General features: G+C 46.0%; 3 non-coding genes across 3 annotated transcripts; all 3 read right to left on the reverse strand.

The window, feature by feature from the left end:
* Positions 1-3634: 3634 nt before the first annotated feature.
* LOC132871995 (5S ribosomal RNA) lies at positions 3635-3753 on the reverse strand. The gene has a single exon (XR_009651361.1). It is a non-coding gene; the product is annotated as a 5S ribosomal RNA (ribosomal RNA).
* Positions 3754-11492: 7739 nt separating this feature from the next.
* On the reverse strand, positions 11493-11611 carry LOC132872004 (5S ribosomal RNA). Its single transcript, XR_009651369.1, has one exon. It is a non-coding gene; the product is annotated as a 5S ribosomal RNA (ribosomal RNA).
* A 2801-nt stretch (positions 11612-14412) lies between these two features.
* LOC132871990 (5S ribosomal RNA) lies at positions 14413-14531 on the reverse strand. Its single transcript, XR_009651356.1, has one exon. It is a non-coding gene; the product is annotated as a 5S ribosomal RNA (ribosomal RNA).
* Between the last annotated feature and the right edge of the window lie 7984 nt (positions 14532-22515).

Raw genomic sequence — 22515 nt, forward strand, 5'->3', positions numbered from 1 at the left:
AAAACGTACAATAAGCTGGTTGCATAAGTGTGCACACCCTTAAACTAATACTTTGTTGAAGCACCTTTTGATTTAATTCCAGCATCCATTATTTTTGGGTTCACACCTGCCATCAATTAAAATGACTCTGATTAACCCCAAATAAAGTTCAGCTGTCCGAGTAGGATTTTCCTGACATTTCCTCAGTTGCATCCTCCAGCAAATGCCATGGTTCGCAGAGAGCTTACAAAGTAGCTGTAACAAGTGTCTAAGTGGGTGGGGCACAGAAGCACGGTAGGCCAGAACTGAGTTCTCAACAGACTCGTTTATTACAGCTTTTCAGCTTAATATTTCACTCACGCACGCATACAAGTATCCAGGTTGGGGAGAAGCTCCCTTCCTCGGCTCTCCTTCTCCTCTTATAGGGCGCGTTCACTGGGGAAGGCACACAAACACAGGTTAATTCCTGTCAGGTGCAGTGACTCCGCCCTCCATTCACAGACCGATGCTTGACCATGCCCCCGCTGCCACAGTAGCAAAGGGATCTCATTGTTGAAAGGTATCAGTCAGGATTAGGGTACAAAAAAAATTTCCACAGCATTACATATACCATGGAGCACAGTGAAGACAGTCATCAAGAAGTGGGGAAAATATGGGACAACAGTGACATGACCGAGAACTGGACGTCCCTCCAAAATTGATGAAAAGACAAGACAAAAACTGGTCAGGGAGGCTGCCAAGAGGCCTACAGCAACACTGAAGGAGCTGGAGGAATTTCTGGCAAGTAGTGGTTGTGTACTACATGTGACAACAATTTCCCGTATTCTCCATATGTCTGGACTATGGGGTAGGGTCGCAAGACGGAAACCTTTTCTTACAAAGAAAACCATCTAGGCCCAGTTAAATTTTGCAAAAAAAAAAAAAAATACATCAACTCTCCATAAAGCAATTGGGAAAATGTATTATGGTCTGGTGAAACCAAGGTTGAATTTTTTGGCCATAGTTCCAAAAGGTATGTTTGGCACAAAACCAACACTGCACATCACCAAAAGAACACCACGGTGAAGCATGGTGGTGGCAGCGTCATGTTTTGGGGTTGTTTTTCTTCAGCTGAAACAGGGGCTCTAGTCAAGGTGGAAGGAATTATGAACAGTTCTAAATACCAGTCAATTTTGGCCCAAAACCTTCAGGTGTCTGCTAGAAAGCTGAGGATAAAGAGGAATTTCATCTTTCAGCATGACAATGACCCCAAGCATACATCAAAATCAACAAAAGAATGGCTTCACTAGAAGAAAATTAAAGTTTTGGAATGGCCCAGCCAGAGCCCAGATCGAAATCCAATTGAAAATCTGCGGGGTGACCTGAAGAGGGCTTTGCACACGAGATGCCCTCGCAATCTGACAGATTTGGAGCACTTTTGCAAGGAAGAGTGGGCAAATATTGCCAAGTCTAGATGTGGCAGGCTGATAGACTCCTGCCCAAAAAGACTGAATGCTGTAATTAAATCAAAAGCTGCTTCAACAAAGTATTAGTTTAAGGGTGTGCACACTTATGCAACCAGCTTATTGTACGGGTTTTTTTTTATGCTTTCCCCCCTAACAGATTTGTTTGTTTTTCAATTGAATTGTACAGGTTATACACTTGTGTTCAAAATAATAGCAGTCCAACACGACTAACCAGATCAATCACTGTTTTTGGTGGAAATTATATTACTACATGGCAAATAATTTACCAGTAGGTGTAGTAGAGTCATAGAAAACCAACATACCCAACATTCATGATATGCATGCTCCTGAGTCTGTGTAATCGAATAATTAAGTGAAAGGGACGTGTTCAAAATAATAGCAGTGTGGAGTTTAATTAGTGAGATCATTCATTCTGTGAAAAAACAGGTGTCAATCAGGTGGCCCTAATTTAAGGATGAAGCCAGCACATGTTGTACATCCATTTCTCTCTGAAAACCTGAGAAACATGGGTCATTCCAGACATTGTTCAGAAGAACAGCGTGCTTTGACTAAAACGTTGATTGGAGAGGTAAAACGTATACTGTAAAGAAGTGCAGAAAATGATGGGCTGCTCAGCTAAAATGATCTCCAGTGCTTTAAAATGGACAGCAAAACCAGAGAGACGTGGAAGAAAACAGAAGACTACCATTCGAATGGCTCGAAGAATAGCCAGAATGGCAAAGACTCAGCCAATGATCAGCTCCAGGGTGATCAAAGATGGTCTGAAGTTACCTGTGAGTACTGTGACAATTAGAAGATGCCTGTGTGAAGCTAATCAATCGGCAAGAAGCCCCCGCAAAGTTCCACTGTTAAAAAAAAGACGTGCTGAAGAGGATACAATTTGCCAAAGAACACATCGACTGGCCTAAAGAGAAATGGAAAAACATTTTGTGGACTGATGAAAGTAAAATTGTTCTTTATGGGTCCAAGAGCCACAGACAGTTTTTCAGACGACCCCCAAACACTGAATTCAAGCCACAGTACACTCTGAAGACAGTGAAGCATGGTGGTGCAAGCATCATGATATGGGAATGTTTCTCTTACTGTGGTGTTGGGCCCATTTATCGCATACCAGGGATCATGGATCAGTTTGCATATATCAAAATACTTGAGGAGGTCATGTTGCCTTATGCTGAAGAGGAAATGCCCTTGAAATGGGTGTTTCAACAAGACAACGACCCTAAACACACCAGTAAGCGAGCAGCATCAGGGTTCAAGACCAACAAAATGAAAGTTATGGAGTGGCCAGCCCAATCCCCGGACCTTAATCAGATAGAAAACTTGTGGGGTGACATCAAAAATGCTGTTTCTGAGGCAAAACCAAGAAATGCAGAGGAATTGTGGAATGTTGTCAAATCATCCTGGGCTGGAATACCTGTTCACAGGTGCCAGAAGTTCTCAGAAACCGTGGTTATACAACTAAATATTAGTTTAGTGATTCACAGGAATACTAAATCCTTAAGATTTTTTCAGTTTATACAGTAAATATTTGGAGTTTGTAATGAAAAATGCAGACACTGCTATTTTTTTGAACAGCCCAATGTTCATTTTTCTTCATTTTCTGTAAAGTAATTAAAATATTGATACATTTTTCTTCATGTTTTGATGTAGAATATAATGTGCAGTGTTCCCAATGCATGGAAATAAAAACTATTATAAGGATTTTGATTTTGAGGTTTACTCACGTTTTTAAACACACTACTATTATTTTGAACACAACTGTAGGTCACATTACAGGTGGGAAAGGTTTTGAAATTATTTATTGTCTCATATTTTTTTTACATTAGAAAAATCTATCATTTTAACAGGGTGTGTACACTTTGTATATCCACTGTATATAATTTATTTGCTGCTATGAATGAATAACTTTATCCCAAAAATGTTACTTGAAAAAGTCAACAGAGAAACAAAAAATATAGAGGAATGCATGGATGAAGACATGTATGAATGAAGAAAGACGTCAGTAAAGGCAACACGGATACTGTGAAGATAATTTTGTGAAAAAGAAATAATGTTCTGTTCAGGTGATTGATTTATTTATGATTTTGTGAGACGTGTCTCTCCATACTGTGTTTGTGTGGTAACAATTTGGTGAAAACTGAAGGAGGTTTTGTGTTTGAAAAGTGGAAGCAGAGAGTTTGAAGTGAAAAAGCTTACAGCACCTGGTATTCCCAGGCGGTCTCCCATCCAAGTACTAACCAGGCCCGACCCTGCTTAGCTTCCGAGATCAGACGAGATCGGGCGTTCTCAGGCTGGTATGGCCGTAAGCGAAAGCTGAGGAGCACTACAGCCTATTTATAATGTACGCTGAAGTCATTTGGGACTCAGTTACTTCTTCAATCGCTGGCTGACAGAAAGGAAACCTCTTGGTGCAAATCAAACAAACAATCTGTCCCACCACCTGCACGAGCACATGGCTCCCCACCTCATGGGTTTCACAGCACTTTATTATAAAACTCACCCGTCTTTAGTTCCCGACGTTTTTAAACAGGCACATTGCATCTTAGCTCATTGCTTTATTCTAATGCCATATACGCCTTAGAAAAAAAAAGGAAAAACACAGCAAAACAAAACTTGCCAAGACATCTTACTGCTGCAAGTGAAAGAAGTGTGACCATCAACAGTCTCTTTAGACTACAGCAACTTCCACCACATTTCCCTTGCTTCTCTTCTTTCTGCGTTCAAAAAACAAGTCTGTTCAACAATTAAATCGCCGCTACAACTACAACTTCTTCTTTGACGTTTTAAGCCAATTCAGGAGCGGCGCGCATTACCGCCACCATCTGAGCTGGAGGGCCGTTTTGAACAAAGTCTCTCTCTCTCTCTCTCTGTATTTACAGCTTTCAGTAGGTGACTCTATCAAGAGGGACTTACACGTGCTTGAACTGGAAACATCATTGGGGTGTTTTACAATTAGCCGAATTAAAAGGACGCCATAAACAGCACCGAAAACGAGGGTTATGTATATAACCGCGGTTCTATGAGTTTCGGATGACCGCCAGAGGCGGTGCTTTCAGCACATGGATATCCATCACACGAACGTGCAGGTCGAGTAATAGTAACAACAAAGTCACGTGTGACCTGGGTGACGTCACCCCGTGACCCCGGCATAAAAGACCGGTAAACCCAGGAAGTGACCTCTTGGCAAATCTTCTCGTGTACACTCCGAGTGACTGCCAAGCTCTGGCAGTCATCCGAAACTCATAGAACCGCGGTTATATACATAACCCTCGTTCTATTTCGTTTCTACTGACCGCCAGAGGCGGTGCTTTCAGCACATGGATGACTAATACCAACCAGGTCATGAGGAGTGCCTACCCGTACCCAGTGCTGCTGCGACGGGCCTGGAATGACAGCCGTCGCCACAGGATTATGTGGGACGACATTAAGACGGTAAAACCTGGTGAAGGTGCAGCTGGAAGCCCAGGAGGCTGCGCTGCATATGTCTGAAAGGGGCACGCCCTTCAGTGATGCCCATGAGGCCACCACGCCCCGTGCAGAGTGCGCCCTGACAGCCGGAGGAATCGGGAAGCCACTGTGCCTGTAGGCATGTAATATGGCCTCGGCTATCCACTTGGATAGCCTCTGCTTAGAGAGCGCCAGACCCCTCGTCGGTCCTGTGTGGCGCAGAAACAGGGCGTCACTCCTACGGAAGCCCTCTGTACGCGACACGTACACCCTGAGGGCGCGAACTGGGCACAAAAGTTCCGACCTCTCACCATGGCCCGCCTCGAACGCCGCAAGGCTAAGGGGCTGGTTGACGAAGGTAGCAGAGAGGGTCTTCGGGAGGAAAGAGGGGTTAGGCCACAGGGTGACCCCACTGTCGCCGGAGTGCCACTGCAGGCACTCCCCACTGACTGACAGCGCGTGTAGTTCCCCGACACGCCTCGTCGATGTAATGGCCAGAAGAAAAGCAGTCTTCAGGGAGAGCCATGAAATGTCTGCCATGAGCAGGGGCTCAGAACGGTGCGTCGCAGAGAGCCTGCAGCACCAATGAAGGTCCCATGTGGGTACCCGGCTCCGTCGGGGGGGTCTCAACCGGAGAGCACCCTTCAAGAAACGTGCCACCAAGGCGTGGGACCCCACGGTCCTTCCCCCAACTCTGGCATGCTGAGCAGAGATGGCAGCTGCATAGACCTTGATGGTGGCAGGGGTAAGACCCTTATCAAAGCAGAGACTGGCGGAACAGTCGAATGGTCGGCAGGGGGCAGCATGTAGGCTCCTCCCCCCGAGTTAAGCACCAGTTGGAGAAAAGCCTCCATCTGTTGGCATAGAGGGCATTGGTGGGGGGTGCCCGAGAGCTTGCAATGGTGTTGACCACTGCCGGCTCACAAGGACCTCGCAGGGGGTCCGGCCCTTCAGCGGCCATACCCAGAGCTGCAGACGGGCTGGATCCGGGTGCCAGATCTGCCCTCCCAGCTGTGATAGCAGGTCAGTCCTCACTGGCAGGCACCAGGGGTCGCCGTTCAGAAGTTGCAGCAACTTGGGAACCACACTTGGCCCGGCCACCGGGGGGGCGACAAGCAGCAGCCCGTGGTGGTCCATCGCAACCCTGTGTAGGGTTGGCACGATCAGCAGCAGAGGGGGGGGGGGCATACAGCAGTTGCCTCGGCCAAGCATGCGCCAGCGCATCCTGGCCCAGGGGACTGGGGCCGTGGAGGCTGAACCACAGAGGGCAGTGTGTCGATTCCTGGCAAGCAAAGAGGTCCACCTCTGCCCTGCCAAAACGTTCCCAGATGGCGAGAACCACCGCTGGGTTGAGTCTCCATTCCCCGGGATCGGGGTCCTGGCGGGACAGCAGATCTGCTGCCCTGTTGGCAGTGCCTGGCAAGTACATGGCACGCAGGCTCAAGAGATGTCGATGGCCCACCGCAGAAGTTGGCCAGCCACTTCCAAGCACTGGAGGGACTTTGTGCCTCCCTGGTGGTTGATGTAGTACACTACCGTAGCGTTGTCCGTCCGCACCAGAACGTGTCTGCCGGTCAGGCCTGGGAGGAAGTGCTGTAGGCCGAGGAACACAGCCCGTAGCTCCAGCACGTTGATGTGCTGCGCCCGTGCAGCACCGGGTGGAGGTGGAGACCGTTGAACCACCTCTGAAGCGGCGTAAGTCCAGAAGTCCCAGCGGGACCAGAGAGGAGGCTGCCGTAAGCATGCCCAGCAGGCGCTGAAAGGTCTTCAGGGCGAGTGACCTACCCCGTCCGAAGCGGCCAAGCAGTAGGCGGATGTTGGATCCTGGTCTGGGAGGGAGTTACCATCAACGACCTCGAATCCAGGTGCATGCCCAAGAAAGTCGTCTCCTGGCTGGGCACCAGCGAGCTCTTCTTGTAATTCACCCTGAGCCCCAGCTCTACGACATGCGAGAGCACAGTCGCGATGTTGGTGCGGGCCTGAGCTGCTGACCGTGAACAGACAAGCCAGTCGTCCAGGTAAGGCAGGACACGCAAACCCCTTGCCTGAAGTAGTGCCGATGCCGCTGCCGCACACCCGGTGAACACACGGGGTGCCAGCGATATCCCAAAGGGCAGAACATTGAACTCGAAAGCCTGGCCCTCGAAGGCAAACCGCAGGAACTGCCTGTGGTGTGGCACAATGGGAGCATGGAAGTAGGCGTCTTTCAGGTCGAAGGTGACAAACCAGTCGCCCGCCTGGATGTGGTGTAAGACATCCGCTGTACGCAGCATGCGGAATCTCATGGTCCTCAAGTGGGAATTGAGGGACCTCAGGTCGAGGATCGGGCGGATACCGCCGTCCTTCGGAACCAGAAAATACCTGGAGTAGAACCCACCTTGCTGTCTCTGCCTGTCGACGGGAGAGACTGCTCCTTTCTCCAGGAGGGTGGCGATTTCCTGCCGGGGGACGAGGGACTTCCCCGGATGGCTCACGGTGGTGTGTTTGACCCCATGAAACGTGGTGGACGGCGGCAGAACTGGATGCGGTAACCCTCAGTGAGGGTCACCAGCACCCAGGGGTCAACGCTCTCCAGCTTTGGAGCTGTTCGCTGGAAAAGCGGCCGACCGCCGGCGCGCTGATGTCAGCGCCGTCCAGAGCGCCCCCGTCGGTCACCATGGGGGCGACGAGGAGTGGACTGGGTGTAGGGGGCGGCACCGCGGGTCCGGGAGGTGGTGGGGCGGCGAAAGTCATCAACCCGTCTGGTCTCCTGGCGGGTGCGTGGCCGAGACAGAGTCGGTGTGGGCCCCCTAAAGGACTGGGCAGCATTGCCATGGTGGTGGGCCTGGCGGGGGCCAGCGAACTGCTGTTACACCTAGATGACCTGGGCACTCCGATCCAGGGCTTGCTGAGTGGTTTCGCCAAACAGCTCCCCGGGGACAACAGGGAGAGAGTGCAGCACACGCCGGTCGGGCTCGGCCAGAGGGGACTGTGCCCGCCATATCTGCTGGCGGCCGAGGGTGAGATACGACATCAGCCGGCCCAGTTCCCGCGACGAGTAGGCAAAGGCCTGGAGCCGCGTCACACAGCTCCCGTGATGCCGCGCTCGTCCCCTCCAGCGTCTGGGGGTCCATGACACCTGGCTGGCAGAAGGGAACTTAAATAGGGCGAGAACGCTCCAAGTAAGTAGCCCAAAATAAACTATCAGGCGGAAATAAAAAATAAACGACCGGGCGAACACACCCGTGGTCGGGAATATTAACAAGGATGGCGCCGTGCGCTACAGAACTGATAAACAGCGGCGAGAAACACCGCTTTAATTTAAATGAATGAAGACCGCTTACCTGAGCGACAACAAACCGGCCTCCAGCAGCGAGGACACGCCTCGGAGGGCTAGTCAGCTAACTCCACCGAGCGAGAGCGCTCAGCTTAACGGAGTAACAAACAATACGAATATAACACACAAGACAGCCGGCCCGTGAGCAGGCCGGAGACAAGGCTACACAAAACAAGCGGTTGATAATATTAACAAGGATAGGCACTGTGCGCCACAGAACTGATAAACAGCGGTGAGAAACACCGCTTTAATTTAAATGAATGAAAGCCGCTTCTCAATGTTGGGCATCTGCAGGAGGCCATAGGTAGGGGTGTCCTGCATTGCCGCCAGGGCCCTGCAGTCACTAGGGAGGTGGGAAGGCATCTAGGGTCCGCCCAACACCTCTGTAACTCCTCGATGTATGAGGCCGAGGGCGGAACAGACAACGAGGAAGGCTATGTGGGACCTCTGAAGAAAGCGCTCTGATGCTGGGCCACCGGGGCGTGTCCAACCCCAGACGGGCCAATGCAGCCCTCAGCGTTGGCTGGATGGATGAGCATCCGCCTTCCGACGCTGCCACGGTGCCATGGCTGGTGGCCTGGGAACCGGCCGGAGAGGTGGAGCCGTGACCATCGGACCCACCGCAGTCAAAGCTCTCCGAAGCCCGGATCGACAGTTCATCCAGGCCGCGTGCATCAACGGCCGGTGACAGAAGCGGTGGTGATGGTGAACAGTCGGGCTGCCAGGCAGAAGGGGTGGCTGCGGGAACACTGCCCCCTGTGGCGGAGGCTGAAGATTCGCCAGCAGGGCCTTCATCTCCTCCAGCTCGGTGGACATCACCTCCACCTTCTGAGCCAAATCGCCCGAGCGCTTCTTTTTCGCCTTAGAAGCGAAGACGTGTGGGGGAACCCACGGCGCTTGCTGGGCCCCGCTGCTGCAGCCGACACCGTGTCCTGTCCCCCCGAGGCCCGGGGGATGTCAGACGGAGAATCCAGCCGAGCCAGCCTGGCGGTCCGCGCAGCCACGCTCAGGCACATGCAGTCTGCGCAGGCCATGTCCGTCAGCCCCTGCCGCAGGTGATCAATACCCAGGCATGAGGGGCACTCGCGGTGGCCGTCCTCCGGTTCGAGGGGGACCGGCAGTTAGCGCAGCGAGAGAAGAGGTCCATGACGCCTGGCTGGCAGAAGGGAACTTAAAAAATAGGGCGAGAACACCCCAAGTAAGCAGCCCAAAATAAACAATCAGGCGGTAATGAAAAACGACCGGGCGAACACACCCGTGGTCGGGAATATTAACAAGGATAAGCGCCGTGCGCCACAGCACTGATAAGCAGCGGCGAGAAACACCGTTTTAATTTAGATGAATGAAAACCGCTTACCTGGGCGACAACAAGCCAGCCTCCAGCGGCGAGGACACCGCCCCGGAGGGCTAGTCAGCTAACTCCACCGAGCGAGAGCGCTCAGCTTAACGGAGTAACAATACGAATACAACACACAAGACCGCCGGCCTGTGAGCAGGCCGGAGACAAGGCTACACAAAATAAGGCGGTTAATAATATTAACAAAGATAGGCGCAGTGCGCCACAGAACTGATAAACAGCGGCGAGGAACACCGCTTTAAATTAAATAAATGAAAACCGCTTACCTGAATGAGGACAAGCCGGCCTCCAGCGGTGAGGACACCGCCCCGGAGGGCTAATCAACTAACTCCACCGAGCGAGAGCGCTCAGCTTAACGGAGTAATAAATCAATACGAATACAACACACAAGACAGCCGGCCTGTGAACAGGCCGGCGGCGAGGCTACACAAAACAAGGTGGTTAATAATATTAACAAGGATAGGCGCCGAGCGCCGCAGAACTGATAAACAGCGGCGAGAGGAACGCCGCTTTAATTTAAATAAATGAAACCCGCTTACCTGAAGCGAAAACAAGCCGGCCTCCAGCGGTGAGGACACCGCCCCGGAGGGCTAATCAGCTAACTCCACCGAGCGAGAGCGCTCAGCTTACGGAGTAATAAATCAACGACAAGAAGAAAAGAGTTGGTGGACTTAGCGCAGTTTCTTGGAGGGTGCATAAGCACAGCCCCAACCCTACGGGTAACGAAACTACCACAGCGCTTTGTCCAAATTTCAATCCAACTCGCAACCTGCAAACGCGAGAAGATGTAAGAGGTCACTTCCTGGGTTTACCGGTCTTTTATGCCGGGGTCACGGGGTGACGTCACCCAGGTCACACGTGACTTTGTTGTTACTATTACTCGACCTGCACGTTCGTGTGATGGATATCCATGTGCTGAAAGCACCGCCTCTGGCGGTCAGTAGAAACGAAATAGAAACACACAGAATGCCGATCCTCCCTCAGCATCTGCGGAAATGAGCTTCCGTGGCCATCAGGACTCAATGATGTGCTGCACACACAGTGCATGCTCAGGTTGGTGCGCGATCACGATGTAAAAAGTGAAAAACAGGCGCCTGCCTTTGCATACGGGGCATGAAATGCAGAAAATAAAGGGAAACATTGGGAAATAAATGAGGACAATAAAAGAGTGCACAAAATAACCAAAAATGGAAATAAAAAGAATTCTAAAACAATAAATCAATGATTGAACGAATTACAAATAAGTGAATTCAAATTAAATAGATGGTTGAAAAAATTTAGAATGAAACAAATAGAATATTATATATTTATTGTCGTCATAAGCTTACACTGAAATTAAGTTTGTCTCTCTTGTCTTTATATGAGAGTTGGACATGGACTGTCTAGAAAGAAAAGAATGCTGTAGATGATAAGGAGAAATGTGCAATATCCAATTGCATGTGTAAGTTATTGAGGCAGTGTAGGTGATGAGTGCAAATAATACTAAAGTGAGACAACAGTGCCATGAATAATAGTGCAGTGAAACAGTCGAAGAGCAGAATTTCACAGTGACAGAGAGCAATCCACTGCTGCCACGTAAATTGTGATGAGCAAATCTACGGGAAGCCCATCTTATCTTGGAACATCTATACTGATTTGCCGCCAGGAATGAATAACTTTATCCCAAAAATGTTACTTGAAAAAATCAACAGAGAAACAAAAAATATAGAGGCTGAAGAAATGTATGAATGAAGAAAGACGTCAGTAAAGTCAACAAGAATACTATGAAGATAATTTTGTGAAAAAGAAATAATTTTCTGTTCAGGTGATTGATTTATGATTTTGTGAGACGTGTCTCTCCATACTGTGTTTGTGTGGTAACAATTTGGTGAAAACCGAAGGAGGTTTTGTGTTTGAAAAGTGGAAGCAGAGAGTTTGAAGTGAAAAAAGCTTACAGCACCTGGTATTCCCAGGCGGTCTCCCATCCAAGTACTAACCAGGCCCGACCCTGCTTAGCTTCCGAGATCAGACGAGATCGGGCGTTCTCAGGCTGGTATGGCCGTAAGCGAAAGAATAGGAGCACTACAGCCTATTTATAATGTACGCTGAAGTCACTTCTTCAATTGCTGTCAAACAGAGAGGAAATCCTCTTGGTGCAAACCTCTTGTAGAAACTGCCCAGTGGGTTCAGTGAGCCAAATGCCAGTTGCAACATGCATATTTCACATTTAATCCGGTTTATACTGGTACCACACTTGTGTCCACAATATATAAAGTATAAAAACAAAAGCATGTATTATTAGGAGGCTATATATTGTACTGCATAGACATGATATGAATGTAATTCGACATATATTTAACCGCAGTGCATGATATACATGGCACAGCATCAAAACAAAACACAACTCTGGAGAGTTCATAGGCTCGTCCGAGTGAAGTCAGCTGGGCGCCATCTTACCACTCTCAAGGCGCTACTGCGCCAGGAAAGCTGTTTGATGCGCTCAGAGACACAAAGTATGTTGTATCACGCTGAACAACTTCTTTTCACATCATTTTGTGAAATTATGTGATTCTTTTCACATCATTTTGAAGAAAACTCATGTCAGATATGATTGTAAATGTTACCCTGACTATTATTACGATAAAGTGTCAAAAGCTCGAAAACATGAAAATCCACGCTTAGAACGCTGGTACTTGTCAACAGAGGTGGACAAAGTACCCAGCTTCATTACTTAAATCAAATTACAGATCCCACTGGTCATATTACTTCAATACAAGTGAAAGTTGTACAGTCAATTTTTTTACTTCAGTTAAAGTACTGAAGTACTTGCTTTTAAAAATACTTAAGTATTAAAAGTACATTATCTGTCAACGCATTGTTGTATTATTGCCACAATGCTTACAAAACCTAATGCCTCTGAAACAACCGACTGGATTTACTGACTAGCTTGTAGAACCTGTAGAATAAACACCTGGTAGAATGTTACAAAATGAAACACAACTGAACTGAAAAAGAACCACTGTCTTTTTATTATTATTATAACAAAAAAAATTATTGAAACAGGGGCAGCACGGTGGTGTATTGAGGTATTTCACCTGACGTCACAGGGTCACGTGACGCCCCGGTGTCCACCATTTTGGACGGCAAGCTAGCTAATGTCAACAACAGTAGCTGGTATGTTACTGTAGCAATATTTACGTTCAGTCATTTGGATGACTGTTAAAACCTTTCAGTCTCAAGTTTTTCCTTTACTGGATTTACTAGTTTACTGAGCTTTGCCAGTAAATCATATTCTGTATGCTGGCAAAGGTTAACTGGTGACTCTAAATTGACCGTGAGTGTGAATGGTTGTCTGTGTCTATGTGTCAGCCCTGTAATGACCTGGTGACTTGTCCAGGTCCCCCTTTCATTCCCCGCCTTTCCCCCGTAGTCAGCCTGGATAGGCTCCAGCTTGCCTGCGACCCTGTAGAACAGGATAAAGCGGCTACAGATAATGAGATGAGATTATTGTAACACTCACCCCCACAAAGCAGCATGGTCGTGTTCTGACCCAGCTCTGGCAGTGTGTGCACATATGTACATGTATGTTAACCAGGAAGACAGTGGAATAGCTGTAAATGCAGCTTGCTGAGAAAATAAAAATGACAATCCAACCTGATTAAAACCCAGATCCACACCTCAAGCTTAATAACGGCCCAACAGCAACACTGCTTTAAGCAAGACAAAAAAATTCAAGACCATCATCTGACATCAAAACAAAAAATGCCAACAATTTGTTGTGACTGACTAGTACGATACTGTCCATCTCACAGGTTGTGTATGAGCACATGCGTGCAAGTGTATGTATTCATGCACATATGAAGCTGCCTGTGGAATCATGGTGGTTTAATGTTAAGCTAGCTAATCAGTGAAGCTCCACCTGACATGCTTACAAAATCTTTTCAAACTCAAAATCATATTGGGTAACTAACGTTACTAGAAGAGAAAGATTTCTACATTTTGTTTATTTGGCAAGATTATGCTAAAACCTTTCTGAAAGGACTTCAGATAAGTTAATGTTCTTCATGTTAACGTAACTCCATTTTTACATGCTAATTAACCATGTCCAAGTTAACTAGCCATGTGTTAACATTACCCGTGGACAAGGGTATGGCAACTTGGCGGGAAAATCCATAGAAAGTCATTTGACTAACCAGACTGCATAGCTATTGCAATGTTATCGCTAGCTCATCCCATTCTCATTATCTCTAGCCACTTTATCCTTCTACAGAGTCGCAGGCAAGCTGGAGCCTATTCCAGCTGACTACGGGCGAAAGGCGGGGTACACCCTGGACAAGTCGCCAGGTCATCACAGGGCTGACACATAGACACAGACAACCATTCACACTCACACCTACGGTCAATTTAGAGTCACCAGTTAACCTAACCTGCATGTCTTTGGACTGTGGGGGAAACCGGAGCACCCGGAGGAAACCCACACAGACACGGGGAGAACATGCAAACTCCACACAGAAAGGCCCTCACCGGCCACAGGGCTCGAACCCGGACCTTCTTGCTGTGAGGCGACAGCGCTAACCACTACACCACCGTGCCACCTGTTATCGCTAGCTCTAAAAGCAAATACAACTTTTACAAGGATGAATGCATGGATGAAGACATGTATGAATGACGAAAGATGTCAGTAAAGGCAACACGGATACTGTGAAGATGATTTTGTGAAAAAGAAATAATTTTCTGTTCAGGTGATTAATTTATTTATGATTTTGTGAGACGTGTCTCTCCATACTGTGTTTGTGTGGTAACAATTTGGTGAAAACTGAAGGAGATTTTGTGTTTGAAAAGTGGAAGCAGAGAGTTTGAAGTGAAAAAGCTTACAGCACCTGGTATTCCCAGGCGGTCTCCCATCCAAGTACTAACCAGGCCCGACCCTGCTTAGCTTCCGAGATCAGACGAGATCGGGCGTTCTCAGGCTGGTATGGCCGTAAGCGAAAGCTGAGGAGCACTACAGCCTATTTATAATGTACGCTGAAGTCATTTGGGACTCAGTTACTTCTTCAATCGCTGGCTGACAGAAAGGAAACCTCTTGGTGCAAATCAAACAAACAATCTGTCCCACCACCTGCACGAGCACATGGCTCCCCACCTCATGGGTTTCACAGCACTTTATTATAAAACTCACCCGTCTTTAGTTCCCGACGTTTTTAAACAGGCACATTGCATCTTAGCTCATTGCTTTATTCTAATGCCATATACGCCTTAGAAAAAAAAAGGAAAAACACAGCAAAACAAAACTTGCCAAGACATCTTACTGCTGCAAGTGAAAGAAGTGTGACCATCAACAGTCTCTTTAGACTACAGCAACTTCCACCACATTTCCCTTGCCTCTCTTCTTTCTGCGTTCAAAAAACAAGTCTGTTCAACAATTAAATCGCCGCTACAACTACAACTTCTTCTTTGACGTTTTAAGCCAATTCAGGAGCGGCGCGCATTACCGCCACCATCTGAGCTGGAGGGCCGTTTTGAACAAAGTCTCTCTCTCTGTACCCCGCCTTTCGCCCGTAGTCAGCTGGGATAGGCTCCAGCTTGCCTGCGACCCTGTAGAAGGATAAAGCGGCTAGAGATAATGAGATGAGATGAGTAGATGACTCTATCAAGAGGGACTTACACGTGCTTGAACTGGAAACATCATTGGCGTGTTTTACAATTAGCCGAATTAAAAGGACGCCATAAACAGCACCGAAAAACACACAGAATGCCGATCCTCCCTCAGCATCTGCGGAAATGAGCTTCCGTGGCCATCAGGACTCAATGATGTGCTGCACACACAGTGCATGCTCAGGTTGGTGCGCGATCACGATATAAAAAGTGAAAAACAGGCGCCTGCCTTTGCATACGGGTCATGAAATGCATAAAATAAAGGGAAAAATTAGGAAATGAATGAGGACAATAAAAGAGTGCACAAACAAATTAAAGTAAAAATAAACAAATAAATAGACCGCCTTGTGGTAGCGTATAGTTTTCACATGACGTCACAGAGTCGGGGATTCCCTAGTGGCGGCCATCTTGCGGGTCAAGCTTACCGTACGGGTGACTGAGCACACATTGTAACGCGCGAGTACAAAGTCTTCAAAAGAACCCAAGCAGGCTATTTAAAGCTAGCAATGGTGCACACCTGTTGTATTCACGGCTGTCGTAGTAGGTCAGATGATGACGTCAAGCGGAGCTTTTATGGAATTCCCACTGTACGGGAGCACGAAGGCGAGCAAACAAAGAAACTCAGCATACAAAGGAGAAATCTATGGCTTGCGAGAATCAACCGCAAGGATTATCAGCCTTCCAAACACAGCAAAGTCTGCTCCGATCATTTTATAAGTGGTAAGTTGTTTATATAATCAATTGTGTTTAAGTTTGTTTTTGGAAACCAAAACATCATGTGAACAATCTCTGGAGAATGCTTAACTGGAACCGCTGAGTGTACGTTTACATTGTAATGTACACTTAATATCGCTCGTTTGTCACGTTTCTATTTGACACTTGTCACTTCACTCATGCAAGGGTCATTTTTGAAAAACATTTTAGGTCTATTCTGTATGATTTGATTTGTGTTTGGGATGCAAACAGCGCGCCTTTTGGCGGATGCCGCCTGAATCGCGCAGATCCGATTTTTTTTTTTTAGGGGGGCGTTGGAGTGTCTGATTATAATTTCAAAGTAAATTCTGTATTAAAATTACTAAATAAGCAAATCCATTACAGTCCATGAAACAGGAAGTATAAGGATGAGAAAAAAACAGTTTAAATCGGAAAGCTGCGCACATTTGTGCAGCCCGAGTGGTGTGCAGGACTGCGCAAATGTGCGCAGCTTTCTGATTTAAACTGGTTTTTTCTCATCCTTATACTTCCCGTTTCATGGACTGTAACGGATTTGCTTATTTAGTAATTTTAATACAGAATTTACTTTGAAATTATAATCAGACACTCCAACGCCCCCCCCCTAAAAAAAAAAAACGGATCTGCGCGATTCAGCCATGAAAAAGGCGGCATCCGCCAAAAGGCGCGCTGTGAATACATAAAGTTGTAGAGTGGGGTAATACGCCCCCGGCCTGTTTTACTCAAAATAACCACCAGATGGCGCAAAGTTACATTTCTATTGTTGCTATGGACTGGCTTGACAACGGGGATATTCAAATATCCGCTGTGGATCGCATATCAGCAATGCAGCGGAGAGAAATCAAATTTCATGGTAAGTGATATAATTTTCAGATATCAGTAAAACTGTATTTAGATGTCTACTCATACCACATACACAGCTGTGATATCTGACGAAATAGCAGCTAAGTCAGTACGTTAAAAAAAATACATTAGGTATAAAAAGTTGAATCACATTTTGAAAGTAAGACCCTTTTTTGTAAAAGTGTAGTCTGTGGGGTAAAACGCCCCCTTAATGGCGGGGTAAATGGCCCCCAGGGGGCATCGTTTCCTTTTATCATAATTACTGTATTTCATACATTTCTGAATAGCAAATACATAGTTTTTACTAACATCTCGCTTACCTGGTTGAGTAAAGCAAGTAATTTGAACTTAATATTAAAAATAATTGAAATTTAAAAAAAAAATTGAAATTAAAATGCGAAATATAATAAAATAATGCATCTATTCATTAATTCAGGGATATTTTCTTGTTTCTTTCACATTATAGGCTTAAGTAAACACTTTTGCTATCCAAACAGCTTTTTTTGAGTGAGGGGGCCTATTGCCCCACCTCAGGGGGCCTTTTACCCCACGGGGGGGGTAAAAGGCCCCCTTGGCACAATGTTTGTTTTTGTTAAAAAAAAAAATTAAGTATTAACTTTAGGCAAACTTTAGGTAGCATTATTGTTCATGTCACTGTTGTCAAAAACTATGATTAAAACTAAACACATGGTTCATTTCAACTTGGAGAAAAACTGAATTTTCCTTAAGGGGGGCTTTTTCCCCCACTCTACTCTATATATCAGACAGCCTTTAAAGTTTGATGAAGTCAGTTTCAGGCTTTGGAGCAGGCTTTTGGCAGCCCTGCATAGTCACTTGAAAATGCATCTTTGTCCACTTCGTAGGGGTCAATTCCCCCAATCAAGGCCAGTTTGGCTGCATACTGTTGTCGTGAGATGTCGTCTAATGTATCTATATACTTCTGTTTGCTTGATTTTGCCAACATTGATCTTTATTTTAGAAAACTGACTATATAACTTCATAAATTCGTCCGAGATAACGTAGCCGGTAATGGCGATGGTCCGTTTTGTTTGCCCCACAAGATGGCGGCTGGAGGGCGTTTCCCGGAATGCCGTGATGTCAGTGAAAACTATCTATAGACCAGTTCACACGTATTACCGCGCATGCGCAGGGGTCAAAGGTCGAGGCCTCATCGGAGATGAAAACATGGCAGCAAACAAGCCAACCCTTAGGAAATACGCCTTATGGAAGAAGGCAGAATTGCAGAGGCATATGAGAGAACGGGGAATGCCAACTACCATGGGGGTAGAAGAGTTAAGGGCGCTTGCATATGCCACAGATATTTTGAAAATCCAGCCTGTACCATCCAAGGAAGACGAAGAAAAATCGAGGTATGTACCCGGTGATACTGCCACGCCCACTGCAGTTTTTGACAGGTCGTGCTGCCTACCAGATTACAGTCGTCTGTTTTATTGTATTAGTACTAGTATCACTTACTATACTCATCAGTCATAGATTAGTCCAGTACAACATGACCAGCTTGCTTTTTTTCCATTTGACTGTCACAAGTTTTTTCAGGCTGGTACAGTCAAAAATTGAAAAAAAGAGTTTTGGCCTACTAAACTAGTGATAGATTCTACTAGTGTATTAATTGGAGTCGACATGAAAACTGAACTATAGAGCTAGATATATAACTATAGTACATAGTTATTCTAATTTTCTATTCTAATACATAGTCTACTCTAATTTTCACAGATCAGAATGCTACAGAAAGCTACTCTGCATCGATGGAAAGGAGCTCCCAGATCCCCTTGAACTGAAATATGGATGGGTGGGTGAGACGAACGGCATGAGCCAGTGGCCGCCAACAATGATTACAGACATTTCAACTTACCTGAAAGTCAACAATGAAGTTGATCTGGAGCATCGATTAATGGGAGAGTACAAGGAGGGCAAGGCATACAGCTATTTCACATCAAACTTTGTTAGAGAAACACTGTATCATGGAATAAGCGATAGCCCCTATTGTTTTATGAAGACGGAAAGTGGTCGTTCACAGAGGAGAAATGACGAGGACCACCAAGTGTGGATTTGCATCAACAAGAAACGAGGCACAGTGTTATCTGCTTACTGCTCCTGCTTTGCTGTGTAAGATAAATCACAATTATAATATAAATTATTTAAGAAAATGTTTATGTACTTAAGTGTTTTAATTGTTTAAAAGTTAAATTGTTTTGATTATGCTTTTTCCAGTGGTATTTTATAAGAAGTCATTTGTGTGGTTCGCTCAAAGTCTTCAACAATAGTCCTCATGACATCGCCGTGCAGTCTAAATCAGTGTGTTTGGTAATTAGATGCATCATAGATTAGTAATTCTGAAATTGTGGTAGCATTGTTTTTAAAAGTCTTCATACATTATACACAGTGCAGTATATTCTCATTGTTTTTTTTTAATTAGTTCAGGGCTTTTCAAAGTGTGGGGCGCGCCCCCCCTGGGGGGCGCCAGAGTTCTTCGGGGGGGCGCAACGTGAGAGACAAAATGGATCGATTTTTAGTACCTAAAGCTACAGGGAGTGAGGAGACGGCCAAGCAAAGAAAAACAGAGCCTCCAGGATGTTGCAATTTGCAACTTCAGCGCAAATTCAACCAATCCCCGCGAATTCAGGGCGGTGTTGCAATTATATCCAATCACCGCAACTTTCCCGCAAATTTGACCAACCGTTGGCATCGTCTTGAGGTGACATCGACAAACTACCTTCCGCCTTACTTCCGGATGTCTATGTTCAAGAGAAGCCGCATGCACGCAGTGTTGCCCGATTGGCGGTTTCAAGTGCATTTTGGGGGGTTTTGAATATATTTTGGACTGGAAAACGTCAGCAGTATCTGGCAACATTGCATGATGTGCGAGTCAGTGTTTATGTAGGCTTAAATTCTGTTACTGAAAGTGTGTTATGTTTACAGTGAAGGACTGTGTGCACTTTATTTTTTTTTTACTTAATACAAGAAATTAATGGATGCCAACATTTTTGCCAAAATGGTATTTTATTTTCCATTGTTTAGGCAGCTTCAGCATCATACTGTGAGATTCTGTTCATCTCATCTCATTATCTCAAGCCGCTTTATCCTTCTACAGGGTCGCAGGCAAGCTGGAGCCTATCCCAGCTGACTACGGGCGAAAGGCGGGGTACACCCTGGACAAGTCGCCAGGTCATCACAGGGCTGACACATAGACACAGACAACCATTCACACTCACATTCACACCTACGGTCAATTTAGAGTCACCAGTTAACCTAACCTGCATGTCTTTGGACTGTGGGGGAAACCGGAGCACCCGGAGGAAACCCACGCGGACAACATGCAAACTCCACACAGAAAGGCCCTCGCCGGCCCCGGGGCTCGAACCCAGGACCTTCTTGCTGTGAGGCGACAGCGCTAACCACTACACCACCGTGCCGCCCAGATTCTGTTCAAATTGTTTTTTTTTTCTTCTATGAAGCCTGAGCCATTTATTTTATTAGTTTATAATTATTGTTTAATTTAGTATTCAGGTGAGACTGCCTGCACACAGTACTAGTATTAATATTTTTTTTTCTTACATGAAAGCTGAGGCATTTATATTATATTTTAAGTTAACTTCATGTTGTGCTGTGAGGTTCTATGCACTTTAACTTTTGAACCAACAGGTGCATTTGGATAAGTAAAGCCTATTTTTCTGCATTTTTGTAGTCCTGGTAATCTTTTATATTGGTAAAGTTGTTTATAGGACCATTTCTCAGTGTCTTTGTTTTTTTTAATCAATAGTTTTTCAGTAATAACTTAATATTTAACATATCACTCAATTTTAATCACAAAAAGAGAAAATCGCAACAATTTCTCGCAACTTTCACTTCCTCCCGCAATGTAATCGCAACAAAAACCTAAACACCGCAACTTTCATCGCAATTTTTTTGGAAACCCCCGCAACATCAGACATTTTAGCCCGCAACAATCACAAAAAAGGCCCGCAGAATCCTGGGGGACTGGAAAAAGAAGGAAGTATGACCACGATTATTTAAAGTTTGGATTTTCATGGACTGGACCTGAAGATGCTCCACTGCCACAGTGTGTTGTCTGCAAAGAGGTGCTAGCTAACGATACTATGAGATGTTTAAAATGTGTAAAACAAGATGTTTTAAAAAGCACAGATGTTTAAAATGTGAAAAAGAAAAAATAATGTGTACAACAACCATTTTTTTTAAATACGAATGGAACATTAAGTATAGCAACAACAAAAATTGTAAGGGGGGGCGCTGTTGTTTATTTGCTCTCCGAGGGGGGCTGACTCTCCCACACTTTGAAAACCCCTGAATTAGTTAACATCTGTTATTAAAATCTTGTTAGCCATCTGATTGATTGTTAAAATTATTACAACACATTAATTGTTATAATTTCATATTTGTGGTTTGGTATTTTAATATTACATTTTCCTCATTTATTTGTAAATATGCTTTTTCACTTCAGGCTGTCGTCCACCTGCAACCATGTTGCGGCTGTGCTGTTCAAGATGGACTTCGCCTGGCAACAGGGATTTACGAACAAGTCTGTCACTGACATGCCATCTCAGTGGACGCAACCGAAGGGAAAGACAACCGGTCCAGATGTGATGGAGATGGGGGATTTGGAGTGGGTGAAACCAAGGTATGGCAAGAAAAAGAACAGTACTAATTCATCGTCTCAGTGTTTAAAGTCACAGAATTTGCAAATGCCGCTTTTCCACTACAAACGCGGCTGAGCCGTGCCGTGCCGAGTCGAGCTGAGTCGGGCTGAGCGGGGCTGTTGGAGTTGCATTTCGACTAGAACCGCGCTGAACCGTGCTGGCTGGAAGTGGGTGGACACATTGGGTGGAGTTAGCGAAAGTGGGTGGACGTCACGTGATGTCGTTAAGCAGCGCAAACAGTGACATCAGTGACAGTGGCGGAACAAGTCAGAGCCGGGCCGGGGGCGGGGCAAATGACCGGGCCCTTTATTAAAGCTTATCATAACATCATTTTAGGCTACAAAATGTCCGCAACTGCGGTGTTTACCAATTTCAACACTACCGGGTGCAACTATGTTATTTAGTACATCAAGTCCTTCAAACGAACATGTAACTCAGAAACAAAAAACATTAGGATACTGTACATGGCTCATAATAAAACATCAATAGCCTATACTGCGCACATTATTTGAAGGGCATACGAATGAGCGCTCAGAGGTTGCAACGGTGACAGGAAGAGTCAGAAATAAAAGGAGGGTGGTGCAAACCTCACTGAATGCACTGTGTTTACCAATTTCAACACTACGGGGTGCAACTATGTTATTTTGTACATTAAGTCCTTCAAACGAACATGTAACTCAGAAACAAAAAAACATTAGGCGACATACTGTACATGGCTCATAATAAAACATCAATAGCCTACTGCGCGCATTATTTGAAGGGCATACGACGAGCCTTGCGCTCCACGAACTCGTGCACGATGCTCTGTATGTCACTGATTCAGTGATCTTTTAAGCAGTAGTCTCACGACCCGAATAGTAAACAATAAACATGGAGGACATGGAGTCGTTAGTGTTGCTGGTCTTGGTGCTGTGGCTTGTTGTCACCGACAACGCGGACAGATACTGGCAAGAGCGTATAGATGAGGCGAGGCGCATAAGGCTTCAGAAATTCTCGTAATTCGTAATTATTCTTCTTCCGGGTTTACGGTGTTTACAGATCCCAGCGCGCTCGCGGGGCGTGTGT

The sequence above is a fragment of the Neoarius graeffei genome, chromosome 23 (genome assembly GCF_027579695.1).
Source record: "Neoarius graeffei isolate fNeoGra1 chromosome 23, fNeoGra1.pri, whole genome shotgun sequence".
NCBI lineage: Eukaryota > Metazoa > Chordata > Actinopteri > Siluriformes > Ariidae > Neoarius > Neoarius graeffei.